Source organism: Sturnira hondurensis, unplaced genomic scaffold (genome assembly GCF_014824575.4).
Source record: "Sturnira hondurensis isolate 20B ecotype Veracruz unplaced genomic scaffold, ASM1482457v3 Scaffold0015596, whole genome shotgun sequence".
NCBI lineage: Eukaryota > Metazoa > Chordata > Mammalia > Chiroptera > Phyllostomidae > Sturnira > Sturnira hondurensis.
In genome coordinates, this window is record NW_028088227.1 from 24330272 (window position 1) to 24356252 (window position 25981).

General features: G+C 57.9%; 1 protein-coding gene and 1 long non-coding RNA gene across 3 annotated transcripts in view; one reads left to right on the plus strand and one right to left on the minus strand.

Annotated features, from left to right (window-relative positions):
* COL18A1 (collagen type XVIII alpha 1 chain) overlaps positions 1-25981 on the minus strand; it is a 76815-nt gene that overhangs the window by 46665 nt on the left and 4169 nt on the right. The window lies entirely within an intron of this gene.
* Positions 448-19234, plus strand: LOC119000249 (uncharacterized). The gene is made up of 3 exons (XR_005069269.1): positions 448-1686; positions 2499-3164; positions 19223-19234. It is a non-coding gene; the product is annotated as an uncharacterized LOC119000249 (long non-coding RNA).

A 25981-nucleotide genomic window follows, 5' to 3' on the forward strand; every position in this document is an offset into this window, starting at 1 on the left:
CTCCAACCGTTCTGTCTTCTGGCTTTTCACTCTCACAGAACAAAAAAAGGCAAACTCCTAAATCAAGGTGACAGGCCCTCTTGGGAACTTCTCACTCCTCCTTAGAGCAGCCACAGACTCCAAGAGGCCAACTGGACATCTAAGCACATTCAGAGAGTTCCCAGCTTCCTGGGCCGTGAGCTGGAGAGGCCTCGCTGCCTCTCACCAGACCACTGCTGACCCCTGCGCTGGCTTGCCTCCAGGCCGGCACCCTGACCCCCAGGGCAGCTTTGGAGAGGACCCTCTTCCTGGCCCTGTAGCCTGGGTGCCCTCCACAGAGCCCAGCTCCAAAGAAGACGCCTGGCACAGCCCCCTTGGGGTATCTGCTCTGGATAGGGCTGGGACCCGCAGGAGGCCGAGGCAGTGCGGCTTGCCCCCCACCCTCTGCACTCAGAGCCACTTCGGGCCCCAGCCCTGCTTGTCCACCATGCTCAGGGCCGCTGCTGCTGAGAACGGTCGGGAAGCCTGGCCTGGGGCCACCTCCCTGCTGCAAAACTGAAACTTGTTGTGAGTCCAATTCTTCTCCTGGAACTGTCACTTCTGAGATACTCCACATGAAGGAAGACCTGTGAGGCACCTGCGCTCCCACCTGCTTAGGGATGCTGCTCCTCAGCTTGCTGGCCCTCCCACCCCTCTCGCTGACATTGGGCTGCTCTCGCCCCATCTCACCCGAGACCACACCCTGGCCCCAAGCACTGGTGACACACGGCCTTCAGTAACACCCCAGACTCCTTTCTCATTGGTTAGACAGTCTCAGAGGCTGATCCTGCTTGTACCACTGTGATCAGCCTCTCAGAGTCTGGCAGGGATTTGTGAGTTAACCCTTGAGAACTACTCGAAGGAAAGCACAGCGGCATTGGGGTATAGACACTGAGGGAAAGCAGGGAGTCATGGGATGTACAGAGATGGATGTTGCCATGACAGCAGGTCCCATGAAGACGTCCTCTCCCACCACCCCCATCCCCTAGGTCTCAGTCCGTTTGGTGGAGCGGGGACTGTGAGCTCACCCAAGGCCATGAGATGGGGCTGGCGAGGGAGCCCTGCCCACAGCCCAGATGCCAGCCCGGTGTGGGGCCCGGTCCTGTCTTCTCACAGCTCTGGCTTCAGCAGGTGCCTCTTCCGAGGCACATCCTAGGCAGAGATGGGACCTGCACGCTGACTGGCACTGCTCCAGAGGCGAGAGCCAGGCCAGTGTGCAGCTGGACAGTCCCCACTGTGTCCTGACTCCTTCCCTTGATACAACCTCAGACAACACTTTGTCCAAGACACTAAAAGGATGTCACCCTGTGGCTGTAAGTCCTGCCAGTGCCTGCGATGGGGCTGCTTCGATACTGTGTGTGCTGGCATCTGTCTTTGATTGCGGTCAACACCCTTCCTACGCCACCAGGTTGACCCCGGTGCCCAGCACCTATGCTCTGTGCTGCCCAGCCGGAGTGGGGGCCCCAGCCCTGGGCAGCAGCAGGGGTACAGAAGCCGTCCTGGGGGTCAGGGTGCTGGCCCAGAGCCCTATCCTCACACTCATCAGCACAGAGGGGTGGTAAGGCCTCTCCAGCTCACAGCCCAGGGACCTCTGGTTGGACAAAAACTCCTCCAAGCTCTTTCCCAACAGGGCTCTCTGTACAGAGCAGACATGCCACAACCCACCAGGTACGGTGCCAAGCGCTCCACCATCATTCCGGGAGACTGCGCCTAGCATGGTCTGCAAGAAAGAAACTGAGGCACGGAGACCAGATGCCTGGCTCCAGGTTACAGAGCCCAAGAGAGGAGAGCCAGAACAGGATTACACACACACACACATTCGCACTCACACAGTTTCAACCTCCACACTAGTCCACACTAGATCCCACGTGCGCTCGGCATGCCTGCTGTCCATCCTCTTCCCGAGTCCCTCCCTCACCCCGTCTTCTCCAGGTTGTGCTGGGGGTCTCAGCTCACTCCCGCCCCCCCCCCCCCCGGGGCAGAGTTCAGCAGTGACAGCAGCTCTGTTGAAACAGCCTGGAAGTCGCCAGCTGAAAACACAGAGGATCCGATCGATGCGTGCCAACCAAAGGGCAGGGCTCGGCGGCTCGGAGTCAGCACTCATGTTTCAGGGCAGCCAAACGCCGCGCTCCCTCTCGACAGGTGGGGGACAACCCACAGGCGAACATCTGTGTCTCAGCGAGGCTGCGTTGCCCGCACTGATCCTCGTGATGTGCAGAATTCTTAGAAATGCCCAGAGAACAGTCTCCTTGAAAACTCACTGCCACTAATGTGATTTTACGCCTGAAGTGTCTTTGGCAAATCTCAGGATGGAACTTCCAGTGGCCCTCCCCCTTCTCCTCCTGCCTGGATGGGGGAGGGGGCTCTGGGCTCATCTGGGGCAGAGCCAGACTCCCCATTGCAGGGCTGCCCCCTTATCGGTCCAGTGGCCCCGGGCACTGGGGCACTCCCCAGGGTCACTGGCTCAACTCCGTTTCCAGATGGAGCCAGGACGAGGAACTAAGGAGCCGTGCTGTGCAGGAGGGACAGCAGCTGCTGCCCGGTGGGGAGCAGGCTACCCAGGAGGGCAGCCACGGCCCTGCCACCCTGAGCCAACCCTGCGACCCAACAGGGCATCCCTCCACACAAATACTCCAGACCACGCCCCTCCTGCCTACCTCTGGGGTCACCACCACCTCTAGCCACTAGCAGAGTATCACATGCCTGCAGAGCTGCCTGGTGACTGTCACGAGCAGCTGGAGGAGCACACCCAACAGCTGCCCGAGGGCCCTGGGATATTATCGAACAGTAAGGGGGATTTGAATGTTAGAGGAACGTTCTGGGACGGGGGGGAGACAACGTAAATGGTACCGTGAATCATCAGGAGTCACAGGGTGGCTGCCACTTTCATGGGGTTCTGAGAACATCCTTGAAAGGACCCAATCAAACACCCACTGTGCCTGGTGGGGGCCACTGACCCCAGCAAAGCGCCTGCCTGCCCCTCACACAGAGACCTCCTGACATGCCCGAAATGCCTTCTCCTCCACAGCTCCCGGCCCCAGCCCACCGACACCGTCCACCTGATAACCCACCCCAGGGTTCACCATGTGTGCACACTCGTGTGTCTATGTGGGGACATGGGCATCTATGTTTGGGTGTGTCTCTGTGTGTACACACACGTGTCTGCTGCTGTGTGCGTACACACACATGTACACATGTGTGGTGTATTTGTGTGAATACATGTGTGTTGCCTGTGCCTGCACACTCCCATTCATTTCCATGCAGACAGTTTTCTTGGGATTCCCGGAGGCCTGGGAGGTTCCAGGTCCAACACGGGAAGTCCAGCCAGGCCAGGTTTGATGTCACCCCTGGGCCTCCACAGCTGCACATGTGTTGGGATGAGGCAGGAGGACTCTGTACTCGGAATGCGAGCACACACCTCCATCGCGGGGCTCTCACTGAATGACTCCCAAATCCGCAACCTCCTAAGTGCTTCTGAGCCCTCTTGGCCCCCTCAGGCCCAGTGTGCTGACCCTGGTCTTCCACATGACCATCCTGGTCCTGTGTCCAGGGCACAGGGCACCATCCTCACTAGTCCCCAGAAGCGGCACTGTTTAAAAAGCCGGCAAAAAATCTGAACACACATTTCTCTCCAAGAAAGACATACAAATAGCCAACAAATGCATGAAAAAATGCCCCTCATCACTAGTCGTTAGGGAGGTGCAAATGAAAACCACGCTGAGACACACCTCACGCCCGCTAGGACAGGCCAGAATCAAAAGGCCGGATAACAGCAAGTGCTGATGAGGATGTGAAGACATCGGAACCCTCACACCCAGCTGGTGGGAGGGCAAAATGGGCAGCTAGTTAGGAAAACAGCCTGGCTGTTCCTCAAACTGTCTCACACCCCAGAAATTCCACTCTCGGTGTATACATACCTTGAGATGTAGACATGCCCCCCCACACACAACTGTACATGAGCGTTCAGAGCGGCATCATTCACATCAGCCGAAAGGCGGACACAACGCAAGTGTGTGCCAGCCGCTGAATGGGTACATAAAATGTGGCCCACCAGGCAGCGGAGTTATCGATCGGCCACAAATGGGAGTGAGGCACTGACCCACGACAGCGTCGACGCACCTTGAAAATGCTGTGCTCGGTGAAATAAGCCAGATAAAAAAGGCCACATAGAATATGGTTCCACGTACATAAAACGTGCAGAATAGAGACCCACATGGAGAACGCTAGTGCTCGTTCAGGGCTGGGGGTGACGACTAAAGGTTGGGTTTTTTTTCAAGAGATAAAGATTTTCTAGAATGGTCTGTGACGGTGGCTCTGCATGTGTCTTTGATTATACAAAACCCACGAAACTGTCGGCTCCGAGTTAGCGTGAATTGCACAGTGTGTAAATTGTCTCTCAAGAGCTGTTTAAATAAAGACCCAAGGGAGACCACGTCAGATCTCAAACCACGAGATACTAAATGCTACTTAATTGGCATGTATTTGATTGGCAGTGCAATTGATTTTTAAAATCTATTCGATGAGAGCATTTCTTTCCCTTATTGATTCCTGTTCACCACTATTCATTTTCTAAGGGAGTGCTGCCATTCTTTAAAGACCAGGGATTCGGTCCCTGGTCACCTCTGCTGTCAGTAAAGATTTTGGAGCTCACCCCTGGCCTCCTCGTTCAGGAAGCACAGGGCCTCCTTCCTGACTCGCAGCCTCCACGGCCGCCGCATCTGCTCCTCTGCTCATAGCTGATGTTCGCTGGGCGAGTACCATATGCACGGCACGTGGGAGCCGCACTCCTCGGCCCAGAGAACGTAACCCTCGGCCCAGAGAATGTAAACCTCCCGCCCTGCCCTTGTCCCGTGCACTTCAGTCAGGAGGACAGGAGCTCAGGGTGGGAGGTAGCTGGCCCCGCAGCGGTTGTAGGGCAGTGAGGACCCCCGACTCGGGTCCCGCACTAAACCCCATCCCTGTGTGTTAATTCTTTACCTTGCAGGGCCATACTTTCCTTCATTCATTCCACAAATTTGTATTGAGCTCGTACTGTGTGCCCAACTCTGCTCTGGGCACTGAACTGCACCAGCTACAGTGCAGGGAAAGCCTCCACGAAGTGGACGTGAAGGAGAGAAATCAGGCGGGAGAGGGCTGAGGACACAAGGGATGGCTGCCCCGGTCTGGGATGCGGGACCAGGGGGAGGGAGCCTCTCGGAAGATGATGAGAAATAGCAGCAACGCATCCTCCCATCCCCCTGGGAAGCAGGTTCCCCACCAAGGGACACCACATTCCTATGTGGTGACGTGACCTTGCCCTTGGAAGGGCCAGACACCCACTTGGCCACCCAAGAGGGGCACAGACAGCCCTGCAAGCCAGCAGAAAAGAAGGTCCCTTTTCCAGGACCAGTGTCTTTCCAGTGTCCCCATGAGACCCGCTTCACAGATTCTTTACTAGGTACAGAGTCCCGGTGTCCTGTCCGTGAACAAGGCCACACGATGGGGCACACAGGGGACGGCATTTCTTTCAAATAAAGGTGCTTGACCCAGGCAGTTAATATTTGACCAGTGTTTTCACTTGGAGCGTCCCAAAACCTGGCACCGGAGGGCCACAGCATTGCTTCACCCTCCATAGAAAAAGCGAACCCTAAATGTGGGTTCACCTCAGGACCCTCAAATATGGGCACAGCCCTACCCTGCCCCGTGGCCTTCTAGAACCCACAAGAGCTTGTTGGGAGGATGACAGACCTTGGCCAAGGGTCCCAGTACCATGCAGGACCCCCCCACTCCACCCCAAAACTCGGCTCCACTACAGAGCCAAGCCCCTGAGGGTGGGGGCTGCAGAGCGACAAACAGGGAAGACGAGGACCGGCTGAGACACTGTGCAGTGAGCCGTCTGGTTAGGTTTTAAGAGTTTGGCAGGTTGCTCATTAACTGGATTTTACTGAGGGCTGCTAGTCCGGCTCCCACGCCGGGCTCCCACAGGGATGGGGTAAGGATCAGCTGTCCTGCTCAGCTCCCACCTGGGACAACATCGCTTCAGTCTGGCTGGGGTCGTAAGTCAAGCACCTCCCACATGTGGACACCCCAAGCCCACCCACACCCCCGGGTCCCACACCATGGCCCCTGGGCCTGGCCCGGGCTACACAGATGACAAGGGCAGGCTGGACCCGGGAGCAGCTGGGTGACCCCGGACCCTGCTCTGGTCACGGACTGCCACTGGGGCATCGCCCAGGCCTGCTCCTCTGTCACCTCATTTCCAGCCGCACGGCCAGCTGCAATTGAGAAATAGCTGTTAACAGCAGGAACACAAAAGGTGGAGGTCACCCAGCACACAACACCCGTCTCCTTCATGGATACAGAGGGAGGGGACCCACAGCGCCTTCCCCACAAAGCCCGGGCAGCTACTGGTACCTGACCTGCACAGATGGAGGCCGCTGCTGCCTCCATGGGTTCCATGTGGCACCTGCAGGGGGCACACTCTGGGGCTGACACCACACCCTCCCCTGGAGAAAAATAAAACTATTTGTTCCATCGAATAAACCAGGAGGGCGATAAGAAGAGAAATGGGTCCAAGGGACACAGAAGGGGATGGGCACTTAAGGGTCCTCCGGACTCCCAGAAAATGACAAAGCTCAAGTCTGCTGCGGACGGGCCTATTCTGCCAAGAGCAGCACGGGGAAGTGGGCTCCCTCAAGGATGGTCTGGGCAACCCCAGGGCCTGGCCTGCAGGAGGATGGCAGGAGGGGCCGGTGGCCGTCCTGGAGACACAGTGAGGCCCCCCACTACAATCCAGGAGAACAGCCGTATCTTGTCCAAAGGCACATGTCCTCATTTTTCCCACACATGAATTCAGGGGAAGCTGTGTCCTCACCCAGCTCCAGCCCTGCTCCCACCTTCCAGTCATCTGAGGGTTTAGAAGCCCCTCCAGCCTGGGCCTGGCCAGAGGTCCCAGTGTGCTGGGCAGGCAGGGCAGTCCGACCTTAGCATTTTGAAAAGCTCCTGGGTGACTCCTACAGGCGGGTGGGTGTAAAAGAAATCATGCAGACCCAAGCCCGTGGGACAGACACCCAAGCCCGTGGAACAAGAGGTTGGCCCTGGTCGCAAGCTTTGGAGCCACCCACCCCTGCGTGGCCACACACAGGCCTGAAGCTGCCACTGTCCTCAGAGCAAGGGACCCTGTCCAAGGCCACCCACTTGGGGGCCATCTCTGGAGCCAAAAAGTCAGGGGGAAATTGCAGCCTCTGGATCCTTCCATGACCACCCCCCCAACCCCAAGTGCTGGTGTGGAGAAGGCAGTCAACTCCGCCCAGAGCCCAGGGAATGCAATCAGGACGGCAAGTGGTGCCAGAACCACCATGGAACGGACAGCTGCGGCTCGAGCTCTGCCTCCCACACATCCAGAGAACCGGGAACTGCCGTCCGCCAGCACCACGCCACACGCATCCCTGCTCCCTGCTCTTTTACCTGCTGGCCACACGGAGGGGAGGAAAGAATGAGGGAGCAGGGCTCCTGGCCGGCCTGGGATTTCCCACGTTGCTTTCATGGGAAGTCAGCCAGACCCACTTCAGTCTACCCCCCTCCAGTTTTCACTTCTGGCTGAACACACAACTGGGGGCCGTGACTCAGCCTGGGGTATTCGTTTTACATGCATGGAGGGTCCTGCAAATGCCAGGCTCTGTGCCCCACCTTCAAATTGTGAGCCACACTCACTTCATGCATCCAAAAGTGTCCAAAGTGCAGCAACTCGAGGAAGACCATGCTGCGTGTGACCAGGTTTTGCAAACTGTGACCAGGCTGTTGCCATCTGTGTTGTGTGGGTGGGTGGAAGACACCCTGGGTCCCACGGGGACCAAAGGCTGTTATGCTGGCATCTGATCAGCAGGGGGAGCCACGCACCTGGGATTTCTCATCTAGGCTCAGCTCCTCGGTAGGAAACCCAGAGCTCACTTTTGTTCTTCACTTGGTCAGATTCTTCTTACATATAAAAGAAATGTACATGTTGTAATACATAAAGGCATAGGAAGTGAGGCTAACAACCCCTGGGTTCCATGGCCAGACGACCTTTGCATACTCCAAGCCTCTGTCACTCAGACTCCCCGGGTGGGGGAGGGCTGCCTCAGGTGCGGTGAGCGGACCCCACCTCTGCCCTGTGCCCGAGGTCCTGGCAGAGTGAATGCGTTTCCTCCCCTGGATTTTGTTTGGCTGGGTCACTCTGAGTGACGCTGAGCTGATGTCCTGACAGGCGGGGGCTTTGATTTCTGGAGCACAGACTCCCAAAACAGGGTCACCTGGTCAGCGGGACGAAAATGCCAGACTCGAAGTAACAGAGGGTGGGCTCCCTCCAACAAGGAGCACTTGTCTCAGGGCAAAAGCAGCCCCTTGGCACTGGCAGCTGCCGGTAGGAAACGGAGTTTTACACGTCCTCCATGTGGGCGTTGGGCGGGATGGGTGTGCTGCCGGTGGGTGAGACAGGCATCTCTGGGGAGGAGAGGGGAGTGTTGGGCAGAGATAGCATCTCCTCAGCCAAAGGTCTACATCCTACTACCCCCTGGGCCCATGGGAAGGTTCTGCCACCTGACAAGGGAAGATGAAGGTGCAGGTGGACGAAGGTTGCTGTTAACCAGCGGACCTTAAATAAAGAGATTATCCTGGATTATCCGCTGGGCCCACCATACTCACAGGGGTCCCAGAACAGGGATGAGGGAGGCAGAAAAACCAGAACCAAGAGTGAACTGGTCACTGCCGGCTGTGAAGATGGGGGAAGGGCCACTAGCCAAGGGGAGCAGGGGGCCTCTTGAGGCTGGAAAAGGCCAGGAAACAGACTCTTCCTCCAGAACCCCCAGGGGAAACCAGCGCTGCAGACTCGCAGATTTCAGCCCAAGGAGACCCCCTTCGGAATTCTGGCCTCCAGGCTGTAAGAGGATCCACCTGGGCTGTAACTTTGTTACCGAAGCCGAAGGACACGCCTCCACCCTGCACTTCCTGCCTTTTCCCAGGCGGAGCCCTCGGAGCTGTGGCAGGCACCACCTCTCCTCATTCATGAGGCCCCTTCTCCGTTCCTCCATCCTCGCCCCGGTATCCCAGGGGCTTCTCTGGCGGCTCCTGTCAAGGTGCCCGTTTTCTGAGCACAGGCTTCCTCCCGGCCTGCCCTCGTTTTTCTGCCGCACTTACGTGTTCACTCTGCAGCCAACCCCTCTGTCCCTCCTCGTGTTCTGAGGATCCTGTCCTGTCCCCTCAAAGCCACTGGACGGTCCCCTAAACAGCAGCCTAGTGTGTCCAGTTTCCTTTGAACACCTGGACCTTCAGGCCACTGCCTGTCAAACTGCGGGCCAGGACCAGTGTACTCCCTGACGCATGGTGTCACATGCCTCTGTAAAACACAATAAAAACATCACAGGTCTGAGGCTGAATGGCTGGAAACGGTCTGACCCAGCGCTGCCCCTCCCTGTGCCCACCTCAGCACAGAGAGGAGCACTGCCACGTGGACACCTGCCTGGCCCCCCGCTGATCTCTGGGGCACTGGGTCAGTCAGTGTCCGGAATTCACTTTTATGTCCTGCTGCAGCAGGGCGTCTGGCCTGTGTCCTTCCAGCTGCACAGACAGCCCCGCGAGCTCCAGTGGACAAGGAGACGCCTTCCCAGAGAACGATGACACTCTGGCACCCCTGGTGACACATGTTGTCCTATGGCAGGTGGGCCAGGCGCACACCGTCCTGGGTGGACAGTAATCAAAGGGCCATCGGGGGCCCAGTGAGAACATGGCCTTGGGAAGGTTCCAAACCTGAGGGCCCCCTCCCCTTCCTGGGGAAAAGCTGTCCAGCAAACCAGCCCCACCTGCCCCACAGACGGGCCCAAGCCCTGGACAAAGCCGAGCGCTGCCTGGCAAGGCTGGCAGAAGAGGAAGGAGACATTGGCGAGGGAGCTCGGAAAGTAGGAGACTGGAGAAGGTGCGCCCTCGGCTGTTTACCGAGCCAGTAACCGCTCTGGGAGCCCCACCTGGGTGCGTGTGAGTGTGAGTTCCGTGTGAGTGTGAGAGGGAGTGGGTGTGAGAGTGGACGGCATCCCCCACCACCAGAACTTAGGCACCCGAACCAGTTCGGACCTCAGCGGGGGCAGTGACACCCACTGATGGGAGCCATGGGGGCTGGACACTCCAGGAACAGTCCATCCATCCTCACGGCCCCGTCCTGCCTGCAGCCCAGGCAGCTCTGTCCTCAGCCTCGGCCCAGCCAGCTTCCAACAAAGCCGACCTTTCCACCTAATTAAAAGCCCATCTTGTTCCAGATAAAAGCTGGACATGGATATTCCATTAGGCTTTAAAATCACAAGAAATGTGGTCTGCAGGAAGTTATAAATGGGAGCACTGATTCATCCGAAGACAGGCTGGTTTATGGGGGTGCCAGGCACAGTCCCTCTTCACACTGACCCAGCCCCTGAGGGCTGTTCCCCCTCAGCACAGCTGGACGGTCCAGGATGGAGGCAGCTGCTTCCCAGCCACGGCCCATAGGCAGAGGAAGGCACGGCGCAGTGGGCATGTTCCCTCATCTCCCAGAGGGCCGGCTGCTTCCCAAATGAAGTCCCCACCTCATGGCCCAAGGAAATGACTGTTCAAGTCAGTGTCAACCATGCAGGTGTTTCACCAAAGAGACGGAGAGGGAAAGGGCATCAAGGCAGGATTTTAGATGGATTCCCTCGGAAACTGCTCCTTCTCGGAGAAGACAGACTGAGCCGCAAATCACCCCAGCCCCAGGCCAGACCTGACCCCTTCACCCCAGAGGAGCCTCCTCAGTGGCCTCTGCCCCTTTCTGCTCTTGGTCGGCTCCAGGGTAGACGCTCGCACCTGCCAGAGCTGCTGGCCGGGACGAAGCGGTGCCCCTTCTCCCCGGCAGCCTGCGCCCTCGCGCTCACCCCAAACCACCTGGCAGGGGGCCCGAGCTGCAAACCCAGCCTCCCACTCCCTCTGGGTTTCTTCTCCCTGTTGATCGCACGTGCAGTCAGAACCGCCTACAGATGGCTCAGAATCTAGAGCTGCTGTGAGTTAGGCAAGGGCCGACCCAGGCAAAGCCCTCTGTCTGCAGCGCAGGCCGAGCAGGAGGGGCAAACTGCCCACTGGGCCACGCCCACCACGGCCAGGCTTCCGAGTGGAGAGCCTCGGTCTCAGGGCCCCCACATCTGTCCTCGCAGGAGTCGCCCTGCCACCCTGCTCTTGGGCTGACGTCAGCAGGCAGAGATGCTGTTGCACCCCCAGTCCTCCTGCAGAGGTGCCACTGTCACCCACCCACCGGCCGCTACTCCATGAAGCCACTGCCTCTAGGTTTCCAGGGAGCTTGTCTGTGGGCCTGGGGGTCCCTAAAAGGCTCACGTCACTTGGCACCTGTCCCCCAGCTAAATGTGACATCCCCCCGCCCCGCCCCGTGCCTTCTGCAGCTGGCTCTCTCATGGGCCCAATTGCAGGAGAGGAAAACTGAGGCGCAGCAAAGGCACGGCTGGCCAGCGCACTGGCAGTCAGGGTAAAGTGCCACGTCCAATGCTAACCAGGTCGGCTGACACAGTCACGGCTTGGGGACAAAGGCTTCACAGAAGCGTTTTCTAACCATGTCGGTTGACACAGTCACGACTTGGAGATGACGGCTTCACAGAAGCGTTTTCCAGCAGGACGGACGTGGCATTAGTGGATATATGGTGTTGCTTTTATTCTTACTGTTTCTTAGTATTCTAACCTTTGCACTTCTGATCATTTGGAATCTCCTAGAATTAATGACCACTCTCAGAGAAAAAACAACACTTGGCTCAAGTCCTAAGCAATATCACCCTGGCTGAATTAAGGCATCGTACTTTACTTATTTGTTCCTGTGAAAGCCACCCAATAAAGAACAGTTCAGGGAAAAATATGTATTCCCACAGAACTGCCTCATAGAATAGCAAAAACCCCTTTAGAAAATAGCCCCTGATTGTTAAAGAGTTGTTAGAGTAACAGCCCCTCCTTTACCTTGAATAGGAATATATATCAATTAGAATTAGACAGGCATAAAAACAGAAGAAGCTGGTTAGCTATTACAAACTAAGCACATAGAAACAACTACCAAGCAGTTAGAGTCACAGTATACAAAAAACATTTTAGACAGCAAGATAGATAGCTAAGTTAGATATTACAAAGGCTTATAATGAACTTCCTAACCTCTACTCGGTCTAAGCATACCTGTTGCCCATGACAATTTCTGAGAACTTTAATAAATAATAAGACATTCAAACTGTATACATAGAACTATTTCAAATTGTCTGATTAATGGTTTTCCTGGTTAAAATAATTTTTGTTTAACATAATTGAAACTATGGGAACTTTCGTACTTTTCCTGGTTACCTTTGTATTGATTTTTTCTGCTTAACTGATCATGCTATGCACCTGTAATGTTAATAACTACCAGAAATGAAAATATAAAAACCTGCTTGTACTTGCAATAAATGGAACAGTGCTTCACCTGCCTTTGAGCTGTGTAGTTGCCTGTTACCCAGCGCCGACGCCTACTCTCACCTGAGGGACCCTTAGATAAGCTGCGGCAGGACCTCGGCAGTAAAGCAAGCAGCCATCGCAGCGGACGGGGAGCCAGGACGCAGAAATGCATCCTGTTCGGGCCCCTGAACATGGGGCCCCCAACCTGTTCTTGCAGATGGTGCTTTGGTCAGGACAAGCCTGACAGAGGCCGGGAGGGCTTCGCTGGAAGGACTCTGCTCGGGACCCGCCCAGCCCACTAACTTCCCAGGGCTTCAGAGCCTCGGGCGCCACCCAGGGCGGCCCCCAGCCCAGCTCAGACCCTTCATCTCCAACGGGACCAGGATGGTCCCACCCACACATGTGGCGGGGAGCAAGGACCTCATACTTGAAAGTCTTTTAAGAATGTACCTATTAAAAATAAAGATTTTTCTCTTTAATTTTAAAAGCTTGACCTATATGTTCCATCCTATCATCCAAACTTCTCCTGACATCTGAACAAATGACAGTCTCTCCTTCTGTAGTACTTACAGGTCAAAAGAAATTAAACATTAAAGACAGTCTGTGACCCCTTTCAAAATGAACCCATTGTGATTATTTTCTTTGGCTAAACTATTAAGTTGTCTCAGAGAGGATTAACATCTGTGCAGTCGCTGTGTCTCTCTGGAACCTGTTTGGAGTTTCCAGTCATGGAGGGAAAGGGGGGGACGGTGGGGTGCTCTGGAGGAGGCATGTCTCGGGGTCGATGTAGCAGTGCACCGGGCCGGGGGTCTGCTGGGCAGACAAGGGGGGGTCGTTCTGACACATGAAGCAGTGAGCGAGCTTCGGGCAGGAGGGGACTAGGTGGCCTCCTTCCCAGCAGGCGCCTTGAGTGGGTCCCAAGTCCTCTCTTCACAGCAAGGAGCCCCCGGGGGCCTGAGAGATGTCACCCGGGTGACCTGCTCTAGAGCCTCCAGGATAATGTGGGAGAGCAGAGACATCCCAAGTAAAGAAGGACCTAAGGAGGCTGTTGAGGGAACCCACCAACGGTCTTTGGGGGTGCTCCTCCCCAGGGTCCCAGCCTGAGGGGATCCACCTGCCTCCGATGCCCTCCTAGTCACACGCAGGCTGCGGCCCTCCGTGCACAGCAGGTCAAAGGAGGCACCGGGCTTGTGATGAGTCTTTGTTCCCTTCACACCTGACCGCCACTGACGGGACCGAGTTGCCAGAGGACTTGAAGGCTGGGGTCCCCAAGACTGTCTGTAAATGCCTCCCACCAAGGACTGCTGGGGCATGGCTTGGGATGCTCTCTTGCCTCCCCTCCCTCTGCAGCTCACTCCTGGCCCAGCTGGCGTGGTCCTCACCCACTCCAGTCCCCTCACCTGTCCCCTGTACTAGCCCGGGGCCCGGGTCTGAAATTGCCTCAAGGACAGATATTGAAAGCCACAGAGGGCAGCTGGGGGTCTTCCTGGGGCCTGCGGAGAACTCTCCAGGGTTTGGAAAAGTACCCAGTACAAGGACTGGGGCCTTGACAACGTCACCATCTTCTGGGGACATCAAGAACATCCATTGGAACAAGTGCCCCTCCCCTATGCCATCAGGGTCTGGCCTCCCCCACACCCTACAGGGCTGTTTTGTGGGGTGGGTCCTACCCACCTAACCCCCCACTGTGAACAATGGGAGGGGGGTGGACACAGGGCTCCTGCACCAACCCCACACACAGTAGGGGCTTAAGGGAGGTCTCTGCAAACATCTCCCATCCCCCGCTGCCCTTAGATCCCACTGAAAGGAACAAGGATAAACCAGCTAGAGCCCTGCTCTGTCTCAGGCCCCCTCCTGGGCCAGCCTGACAGCCCAGATAAGATGTTATGATTGGAATGTGACCTCCTGGGATGTCAGCCCCCAGCCCTGCAAATAAATCACCTGCAAGACAAATGACTAGGCGCCTGCTGGACAGCAGACTGTGCGGGCGTGCCTGCTCCCCACACGCTCCTGCTGGTTCCTTCAGATCTCCCCGCCATGCCTCGGTCCCCTGCCACCCGCAGAGGTGCCATGTGTGCGAGGTGACCGTGGGGTGGCCATGATGGTGGGGCCTCATGACCCCAGTGTCCTGGGCTGGCCTGCCCCTGCAGAGGGCCTGCTGATGAAAGGGCCGGGGCTGGGGGCTCCTGCCAGCAGTCTGCCGGCCATAAAGGCCTCCCAGTGTGGTCTTTGCCCAACAATGAAAGCAAACTCCCCCAGGGAACCGCAAGCCCTGAGGCCAGGACCAGCCCTCTCCACGTTCTTGGGTTTTCCGATGCTTAAGCAGCCACCCACATTATCTAGCCGCCTCTGTAACCAGAGCCAGGGTCACCGAGAGTGACCCTGAGCCTGCCCTGGGTGGGCCCAGCCCCTCCTAGGGGCAGAGGCCAAGGTGCCCCACCTGGAAGACCCTCCCCAGCAACCAGACAGGTGGCTGAGGGCCTTGGGGTGGTGGGGAGGCCCCCCTTCCTTCCATGTTAACCCTTTCAAGCAGCCTTCCCTGCTGGAGGGCAAAGGGACCCACCACTGAGAGTCACAGCACATGCAGGGACGCCACCAAAACCCCCCAGGTCCCAATCCCCACTTCAGAGACACACACTCCCAGCCCCGCACAAGTATAGGAAGACCAGCAAGGCCACCGGGCATGGTCGGCCTGGAGACCTGCAGCTGAGGGTCACTCAACAGCTGTGACCGACTCGCAAGGGGCGAGGTAGCCGGCGAGGTAGCCGACTCGCAGCTGAGACGGGTAGCCGGACATGGCAGGAATGTGTCTGTGCAGAACCCTCAGTGAGACGGCCACTGACGGTGACCCACAGAGCGACCTGCCGCCCATGGAGCGCCTGCTTCCTGCCCCACCTGCCCAGGGTCCTGGGACAACCACTGGAAAGCCACAGCCTCCATCTAAAGATACTCCCGTTAGATAAACATTATTTTAGAAGTTCAAGAGTTTACCATGGAGCATTACTCAGCCAGGAAAAGAGTGAGGGGCTGACACAGGCTACGGCGTGGAGGGGCCCAGGACATACAGTGCTCAGTGACAGAGGCCAGACCCTGAAGGGACATACGGTGTAGGCTTCCACTATGTAAAATGTCCCCAGCAGGCAAATCCACAGGGACAGAAGCAAGTCAGTGGCTGCCAGACACTGGGGGAGGGGAGGGAGGGGAAGGAGGGGAGGGAGGGGTGGATGATAACGGGCAGTTTCGGAGCTGAGAAAGTTCTGGAACCAGACAGAGGTGGGGATGGGTAGATAACACTGCAAATGTTTAAATGGTTAATGATTTGATGTGTGAATCCTACCCCAGTGAAAATGAACCCCGCTGTTCCCCACCCACAGAAAGGGAGCACAGCATGCACGTGGAAACTGCCCCCTCGGGCCCTGGAGTCTCCTGACCTCCAGTCCCCCACCCCCCGCCACACCTAGCCAGTCACCACCTACACCCCGTGGACTGAGGGTGGTTGCCCACCATGCAGCACATTCAAGGAACAGACTCCCTCACCTACTCACTTCTCAAGCCCTGAGGGAACCTGGGCCCTGCCTCCACGGAGCATGACAAGGGATGCATGACAAGGGGTGAGCAGCAAGGGACAGGAAGGGGTCACTCAGGAGGGGTTCAAGGGGGAGGTGAGATGAGCACATCCAACCACCTCAGGACAGCCTGAGTCCCAGCTCCTTGGAGGATTTGGAGAAGCAGCCAGAAGCAGCTGGGAACCAGCCTTCACTCTGGAGGAGCTGGAGCCACAGTGGAGGCCCCTGGGGCTGTGAGTCACGGCTCCTCCACTCCTCCTCGCCCCCTTAGTCAGAGCTGTGAGTCAGCCCTGAGCTCACGGCCCAGGTGCCAACCTGAATTCCTGAGTCCACTCCTCAAGGCCTCGCCTCCCTGTTCCATCAGCCCCAAAGCAGCAGCAGCAGCAGCAGCAGCAGCAGCAGGCCCGGCACTCACCGAGCTGACTGCCAAGGAGTCAGAGCCAACTGCTTTTTGAGCACGAAATCAGAACCCAGAGGCTGGTGGGATTCCGGACGGTCACCAGCACTGGGTGCTCAGGGCTGCTGGGATCCCATCGTCCAGCAGTCCAGCAGAGGGGCTGACACACTAAACCCCAGGTCCAGAGGACAAAAGCCAATGTCACCCACATGTCCATAACAAAGCCTACCCTCAGCACAGAGACCCTGCAGGCCAGGTGGCCTCCCTGAGCCTCCCTCCCTTTTGAGGACGGCGCTGTCCTGACATGCAGGTGGTGAGGTCAGGCTGATGGGCCAGGGGCAGGAGGGAGCCTGCCTGGGAGGAGGCGGTGTCCAACCCACGGGCCGGCACCCTCGCCAAGCATGTCCCAGACAGTGCCTGGGGGTGGGGGCGGGAGACGGGATGCCTCGTGGGGCCCCCAGTGAGTGGAGGGGGGCCCTGCACCTGCCTCCTGGGGTCTGCATCCAGAAGTGACTGGGGTGCCAGCAGGGAGGGAGGGGCCCAGGACATGAGTCCTCTCTGGGAACTCAGGGCTCACAGGGGAAAGAGGGGCAAGAGGAGGGAAGACACAAGTGATGCACAGCTATGAGTAGCTGGTACAGGGAAGAAACACCCACACGGAAGCAGCAGCGTGGCTGTCCCCAGCTCAGGCCACCCCACAGCCACACCAGTGCATGTGCTACACAGTGCATGTGACCTGACCCCGTATAAATGCTCTAGGGGAGGCCCAGTTTAACGTGCACCCCACACACCCACCACACACATGTACACACACACACACACACACACAGTCTTTGCAAGGAGGGTTGCTCCGTTCTCTCAGGATCCTTGGTAACAAGGGCTGTGAGTCACCACCGGTGTGGTCAGAGACCTGGTTCAGAGCGGCCACCCCCCACACCTCTGCTCAGCCTCGTGCTGCTCACAGCCACTCAATGCTCCTTCCACCACTGGGATCCCGAGCGGGTCTCAGCAACTCCTGAGGTCTGGGGTCCTGACATGCCCCAGCAGCCAACAGCCCTGGGACCACCTGATGCTGTGGGGAGGCTGTCAACAATCATTGGAATGAAAATGAAGTCATCCTTCCCGAAAGGGGGGAGGGGGTTGATCTGGCTGCTTAATGGTTGGCCAAGCCTGAGCTAACTAACGCAGCATGAACCTGGCTGACTCATGGCCAGGGCCCTGCAGGAAGGACAGGAAGAAGGCACTGACCTGGGCTGGCCCCACAGAGAGAAGGACTCAGAAAACCAGGGTGACCCCCTGTCCTGAAGTCAAATGACCACACTCACCCTAGCAGAGTTGGTGGCCCAAGCTGGTCTGTGCACTTGCACTTGACCTCCTATGGTCCCACCCCGACCTAGGAAACTCCCAAGGGGTGGCAGCCCCCTCATCTTTCTCTCTTCAAGTCCATTGGCCACATTCAGAGAGGAAAAGGGGAGGCGACAGAAACTCTCAAGGAGACCACACTAGCAAGCGTAACTAATAAAGTTTCCAGGACCTGAGGACGCCCAGACAGAAGCCCTCATTCTCGGTACCCCAAGCTCAGTGAGGCAATGTCCAAACTAAAGGTCCCTGCAGACAAGGGAGAGACAGTGTAACAGCCGGTCACAAGTCCGGAGGCCTCGAGTCTCTTCAACCTTCTGGGAGCTGCCCACCAGGCTGGAGGAGGCTCCCCTGCAGAACAGCCGTCTCCTGGGGAGGAAGCTGGCTCTCGTTTGGCCCATGGGCATTCACTCACTGGGCCTAGGGACGGCCATGCCAGCCCTTCCCGCTCACACCTGGCCTCCGGCCTCATGACCATCACAACCAGCTGATGACCAGCATCCCCTTGGCAGCTGTCGAGGGGGCCTGGCCAGACTGTGAAGGAGGTCTGTCTGTCCAGATCCCCACATCGGCTTTGAATTCCTGCAGCTCCACTCCAACCACCCTCAGACCCCGCCCAGGGGACCCTCATGACCTGGCAGTGCAGGAACGCCTCTGCCTCCTGACTACCTGCCACTAAAGCTGGTGGCCTGGGCCACTCAGACTGTCACTTGAAGCAGAGGACCAATGACGCCTTGGCCTAACTCATGAGCCTTTCATAAAAGACTCCCTCACTCAAAAGTCCCTCCATCCACCTGCCGGAAGCGTTACTGAGCATCTGTCGCAGGCCTGGCACACTGGGTACCAGGAGGCTGCAGTCCCTGCCTAAGCAGGTGGCCCAACCCTGGTGGGAGGACCAAGCCAGGGCACCAGGACGCCAGGGGAAAGGTCAGCACCTGAAGCAGAGGGTGCAGGCGTCCAGCCCAGGGGATGGAGGAGTTTGCCAGGCAGGGCAGAGGTACATGAAGAAAGTACAACCTCAAGTCAGAGTGTCAAACAGCAGGGGTCCCCTAGGGATGGGCCCGCTCATTGTCCCTTGGACCACCACCCACTGTCCCTTTCCACAGACAGGCCACTGACAGGGAGTTCAGGGAGGGGCCTGGGAAGGGCCTGCGGCCTCTTCCCTCTGGGTTGGACCATTGACCAGCAAAGGAACTCCTGCCTGGGCTCCCTAGAGGGGCCTGGAGCCTGAGACCCCATCTTCAGCAGAACCTCCAAGGACGGGCATGGGAAGTCAGGGGCTAAGGGTGCAAATGGTGGCTGGAGAACACAGGAGGGAGACGGGGGCAGGAGGGAGGGGGACATGCAGTGGGTGGACAGGTGCCCAGGGGCTGCTGAGTCAGTTCCTGGGTGCAGGTTCCCCTCCAGTTACACCTCAGGATGGGCTTATGTGAGTGTGTCTGTGTGTGAGGCACATGTATGTATGTCCACATGTGTGAGCATGGCCACGTCTGTGAGTGTGCGTGAGCCTGTCAGGATGGGGGTGGGGGCACTACCAACAAACTGGGGGAATAAAGGAAGCAGTGCCCCCGTTGGATGGCAGGGCCCGGCAGTGCACGCCGGCACGCATGCCAGTGCTCAGAGGCCCCGAAGGCGCAGTGGTCCCCAGAGGATCTGCGGGACGCACTCAGGCGGTGCGCTGGCCGTCTCCTATTAATGGTCCCTGAGCCTCGGTGCCAAGATCTTAAAGGACCCTCAGCTCCATCATTATCCCCAATTCCTGGGAGCTGGCAGCAGTGAGCATCTCCCTGTGAGGAAGGCACCCCGAGTATGGGGATGACCTTGAAATAGCCCGAGCTTCGTGAGCTGCTGACCCCCCCAGTGCCTTGAGCAGGCCAGGGGCAGAGAAGGGCCTGTGGGAGCACAGCAAAGGCTGAAGTTTCCCCAATCAGATGAAAAGCAGGACGAGTGAGGAGAGAAGAGCCCGGCTTCACGTTCTGAGTGATTTTCACTTTGCTGACTGCCGGTGATTTCGCCTCCAAGGGCAGGGGTCTGCAGGCAGGCCGAGCTGCAGCCCAAACCTTGCGTGGCACAGGGGCACCAGCTCTGATTTTCAGGAGGCAGGGGGGGGCTGTGTGCCCAGCTACATCCTGCACCTCTACCTCAGGCCTCCCCAGGGTTGCATGGGGGGGCATGTGACAAAGCCAGGACACATGGGAGTATGAGGGGAACCTGATGATGACCCCCAAACAGTCATCAGAGGGGCGCTGCGGACCCCCTGGAGCTTGTCTGTTAGGCTAGTAGGAAGTTGGGAGCACTTGTTACTGATGAGCCCCCAGCTCCCACTCACTGGGGCCTCCTCCCCCCCTCCAATGGCTACAACCCCTGTGACCATCACTGTGACTGCCCCACCCTGCCAGATGGCTGCGTGGCCTCCAGGACCCCTTTGCAGGGACACTGAGTGCTTGGCACGAGAGTTAACATCTCAGCAAGGCCTGCGAATGCTTTCTGGAACACCGCCTGTCTGTCTGTCCTCTGGGAGCCGAGAGGGTACCGAGTGGGATACCCACAGGCAGCTACTGCCCTAAGAGTAGGAGCCAGTGTACATGCCACTGGGGAGCCTGTGGGGAGCCCATCTGCAGCCGCAGGGAGGGGTGTCTTCCAGCTTGGGGGGTGCGTGGGTAAGGAGCTCAGATGGGGTGTTGGCCAAGTGTCCTTCCTGCCCTTCAGGTAAAAGGCAGGAACATGTGGCAGGGCTGATGGAAGTGGGCTGTGGAGAAGGGCCTGCACTCAGCCTCACATAGCTTCCGACAGCGGCTGAGGCTCCCCCCGCCCCCCCCCACCACTGCACCCCATGCACCCCACATCCCACCCCACTCCAGTCCAGGGCCCTAGGAGCTCCTCTACTTGATTCTGCACCACCGTCTCCTGGCGGCCGGTCTGAGGGCAGTTGGCCTTCTCCAGGCAGCCTTCCCTGCCCACAACCCACTGCTGGCCCCTGAAGGTTCCGGAGAGCAGGAGGACTGGGGCCCCAACTCTCACAGGGCCTGGGGAATGCCAGCCCCCTGCCAGCCATAATCCCGTTGCCAGGATACAGGCCCAGGAAGAAACGAAATCATGCTGGATTAGTGTCTAGACAGCATGACCTTTCCCCTCCTTCTCTAGATATAATTGGGACCCAATCGTCAGGCATCACGAGCTGATAGCGCGAATAAAGGAGGAGGTTGTTTGCGGTGCCTCGTGGGGACATTCCTGCAGCGAGAGGGCCATCCACTACCTGCTTGGGGGCTGCCGAGTGAGCAGAGCCCAGGACTTCGGGCTGGGCCCAGGCCGGGCACAAAGGGGCTTTCATCCCAGGGGACCTCCCGACTTCAACTGGCGATGAAAGGACTCCCCAATCCTGGCTCCCCAGTGCCCCTCGCACAGGCAGGGAGGCGCCCGTTAACTCTGTGCTGCCCATGCTCCCTGCAGAAAAGGTCCCCACACCAAAAACAGGTTTAACATGTCCAACTGATGGAGGCAAACGGCAGACATAACTTAAAGTCTGGCGAGCACAGTCCCCGCATGTGGCCGGCTTGGCCATTCTCATCAGTGAGCCCAGTCCGGGGCCCGGTTCCCACACACTGTCCCAGACAAGCCCAACGCAGCTCCGGGTGACCGAGGTCTTGCACACATATCTCTGTGGCAAGCGCCGCGCGCCCCGCACACCCGGTCAGCTTTACTTTATAATCTCTTTCTACAACACGCTGGGGCGGTCTGGCACTTTATGGGAGCCTGCTTTTGCACCATGTACCTCATTCTCCAAAAATAGAACAGGGCAGGTCACCGTCTGACCTCGTGGAGGATAATGCTCACCTGCCGCCCTATGAAGGCCCACAGGCAGCCCCCCACTCCAGCAGGGCCCCGTCCTGTCCAGTCGTTCTTGCTCATGCCACCCCTGCTGACCAGGCCCTCCGCCCATCTGTGCTCAGTCTGACCACCTTCCTTCCTGGTCAAGCCCCCCACCCTCCACACTCACTGTGGCCCCGGAAGGCCCCCCGGTCTTCAGTTCCCAAGGTCTTACTGGGGCCTGAGAACAGGAGGTCGTGCTGAGCTCTGACAGGTCCTGAGGCCGGGGCCCCATCTTTCACTTCTCCTAGCCCACAGCCCGGGGAGCTTGCATGCAGAACAGAAAGGAGCGCTATCCAGGCCTCAGGGGTCCTGCACAGGTGAGCGGGGAGGGGTCAAGGCCTTAGAACGTATCAGAGGTTCGTGTGGGCCAGAAGCAGCCTTTACAATGAGAGGTTTTACAGTTACCATCACTCTTCCCACTCCAGTGGCCTTGTGACATGCTGTCTAGTATCGGTGGCTCCAAACGACAGAAATCTGCTCTCATACAGGGCTGGAGCCAGAAGCCTAAAACCAAGCTGTCGGCAAGACTGAGCTCCCTCCAGGAGGCTCCAGGTTCCAGAAGCTGCCTGCGCTCTGGGCTCAAGGCCCCGCCCGCATCTTCAAAGCCAGCAGCGTTGCACCGTCCAGACTCTCCCTCTGACCTCTGCCATCATGGTGTCTCCCTCTCCTGGCTGACTCCCCTGCCCCCACCTTCCCACTTGTTAGGACCCTGGATGACAGGTAGGGCCCTCCGGGCTAATTTGTTCCAGGATGGTCTCCCCCCCTCAGGAGTCTTAATTGCATTTGCAGAGCGCTTTTGGCTGCCCTGATGGCTGGGTTCAAGCAGATCCCATGTGGTGTCCTAGGAGCCTAGTAAGCGGTACAGGATGCACCCCAGGAAGCCAGCATGTGATGTGGGCTCCCTGCTGTTCTGCCCACTAGAAACGACCTTCCTCCCCGCTTCACAGTTCAGAGACAGAGGCGCAGACAGGGTAAGGAACCCGCCCAAGGTCAGGGGCAGAGCTGGAGTGAACACGCATCCAGTCCACGAACACAAGTGAAGGGCCAGGTGCACAGCAGCTGACATTGTCCACAGTTCAGCCACTTTGGTGTTGTTTCTTACAAGGACCGGCCCCACTCCACACCCACAGAGACAGAGTAGAGATCACAGCTAACACATACGTGTGCCCCCATGCCCCCCCCCACACACACACACTGCTTACCAGCCTGGCACACCTTCACTCACGAAATCCTCACTACCCCTCACCACCCCCACAATACAAAAAGCCTAGCCGCGGTCCCTGAGCCGCACTCGTCACCCGTGTCCCCGTCTAGAGGAACAGGCCACAAAAACAGGAGGGAAAAAACAACTCCATGCTTCAAGAAATGCCACATCCCCAGTCAAAGGCTGAACACAAACTGGAAAACATGCAAAATCGGCCACCGCAGAGACGACCCCAGGAGCAACAGAAATCTGCGAGGACAGACAGAACACCCAGAGTAGATGTCAGGACCAGCCAACACATTAGAACATCACCCTTGCTAGGGGGTGAATACTCACAAAATGAAACAGTTTGAATGGCATTTTTCAGCAGTCAAATGAGCAAGATATGCAAAGGGATAGTGCTCGGACCACTAGGGAAAGCTGAGTGTAAATTAAAGATGCCCAAATAGAGGGAAGCCCCCCAGAGGTCCCTGCCACAGCCCCCCACACTCAGCCCCAACACTGGCTGATGGGGCTCTCAAGGTCAGGAGCGTGAGGACTCGGAGTGCTCAGTGAAACTCAGGCCCCACAGTGGACGTGCTCTGCCCACTCGGGAGGTAACAGTCTACAATGCCTTCATTCATCACAGTCCCCCTACGGGGACACCCTGGCAGTCCCCTTTCTGTCCTTCGGGCACACGGAAGGTGCTCAATCACACATGCAGGCCACAGGAAGGCAGCTGCCAGGTGGATGCAGAGGCCCCGTGACTGGACTCACCTTGCAGGACCCAGCAGGGAAACCAGCCAGGCCTCCCCCACCACGGCCCAACCCTGGACCAGCAAGGGGTGAGGGTGAGGCCCTCCAGGAATGCAGGCCCCACACCGGGCCACTTCAGCCCTGGCCTGTAAGAGGACAGTGCCTCCGTGGAGTCAACAGGACAAAGGGACCTCAAAGGAAGGTAAGACCACCTGGGATGATCTGCTCCCTCCCCCAAGTCCATACTGCATCAGGCCCACTGGGTGAGCAGGGTCTCTGCTGGCTGGCCTGCTGAGGCTTGAGAGCCCAGGGTCGTCACCCCCTCTCCTCTGATGCCACCGCCTCCCCCCCACCAACCCCCCACAACAGTGCAGGGCGGGACCACTCTTGCCTTCAGTGTTAAAGCAGCAGCGTCCACGTGAACTGCATAATTCCTCCCAATGTGCAGGCCCCTGTGTCTAGATATAGTGTGCAGAGAAGCTCTCCCTTCAGCCTGGAGCCTGAGGAGCGTCTGGGTCCCGGCCCTTGCAGAGGCCGCTGTCCAGCCTCGTCCAGCTTCCGCTGCCGAGCAGCTGAATCAGCTGCTCCTCTGGAGCCCTCACTTTCCCAGAAGCCACAGTGGGCACCACGGCGGGTCCAGGGACACGGAGGTGTGCCCTCCCAGCACTGCTTTCACTGCAGTTCCGGCCACCCCCCAAGAGAGAGGCACCTCTCCTGTTCACAGACAACAGCCCACACTAGCAGGTTCTCTCTGTAGACAGGAGCCTCGGCTGCCGATGTCCAGTACCCCAAAGGTTTCTAACCATGGATTCAAAACAGAGGCGGCTTAACTGAAGCTAATTCCGAATCTACTCTAAGGTACTGTGCAAATTGTAAAAATGAGCGCTCGGGCCAAGACTGAATGACAGAGTGAATGAATAAAAAAGTTAAAAAACAGCACATGAGCCCTGGCTGGTGTAGCTCAGTGGACTGAGCGCAGGCCTGCGAACCACACGATCACAGTTCGATTCCCAGTCAGGGCACATGCCTGGGTTGCAGGCCAGTTCCCAGCAGGGGACTCACGAGAAGCAACCACACATTGATATTTCTCTCCCTCTCTCCTTCCCTTCCCCTCTAAAGATAAATAAGTAAATAATCTTAAAAAAAATAGCACACAGTATCTGCAGACTTCCAGTCCCTGCTCCACCAAAAGCAGTCAATCCATCCACCGGAAGTACAGCACATGGTGCCTGCAGTTCAGGCCCAGGCTCTGCCACAACCGCTGCTGAGCTGGCTCACAGTCCCCAGCCTCTGGCTATGGTCCGATGTCCCTTCCCAGGAAATACCCTATGAAGCTCAACCTGGACCCATGGCCAGTGCCTGGGCCACTGGACTCAGCACTGACTCATGGCCACCACAGAGCCCTCTGGTATTCCAGAAGGGGCGGCCGGAGCTCCCCTAGGCACCCCAGTCCAGGGCTGGGTGGCCCGGCTCTAGCCCACCTCACCGCAGACTAGCCCAAGAGTGACCTCGTCTGCCAGCAAGGAATTCCAGAGAGATGAACGAGCGGGCCTGCAAACAGGTTCTCCTTCCTGGAGCTCTGGCTGAGGACAGCCAGCGCAGCCATGCTGGGGCCTGCCTGTGCTGGAGGAGCCCGGCGGGACGCGCTCCTGCAGGCGCAGCGGGTGGAGCAGACGCTCTGCCCTGCGGCCTCCACATTCAGTCTGACTCAGCGCATCTGTGATCAAAAGCTCCTTCTGACAGCCCTTCTGCAGCGGCCCAGACGGCCAACCTTAAAGCTTTCCGCCACTGACCGGCCAGCCAGCATCCCTCTTCCACCCCTTGCAGGCACAGGGCAGGGCTGCAGAACAAACAGAAAAGCACCCTGCCGGCCAGGGGCTTCTTGTCTCTTCGAGGTCCACTGATGGTGTACTTGGACACAATGTGTGGTACAAAGATACCTTGTGTGATGTAGAAGTAATGATGCGTGGTATAGAATACAAGACACATTAGCATATATACTGTGTGGTTTTACAAAGTGACCACCTGCTGCTCACAGCAGGGGGTGGCAAGGAGGAGCCCCAGGTTAGGGGTGGGAGCCCAAGCGGCCCGGCTGCCTCCGGAGGGTCCAGACCTGTGCTGAAATGCCGGCTCCTTCTTGAACTGAAGGAGGGCACGAAGGGGCTCAGGGGCCCCTGGACCTGGCAGAAAGCTGGCCCCAGACTTAAACCATCAGTGATGACAGGTCCAGAGAAGCCATGTGGCCAGGCCAGAGCACCCAGCACCCTTCCCATCTGTTCTCATTGTCTTTCTGGGCCACTGCTGTCAAAATGTATCCAAGTTAATAGTGTTATAAGCATGCCAAATGTATTTTAATTCTCTCAATATTTTATCCCTGCCCACACCGACTGCATCAAGCTT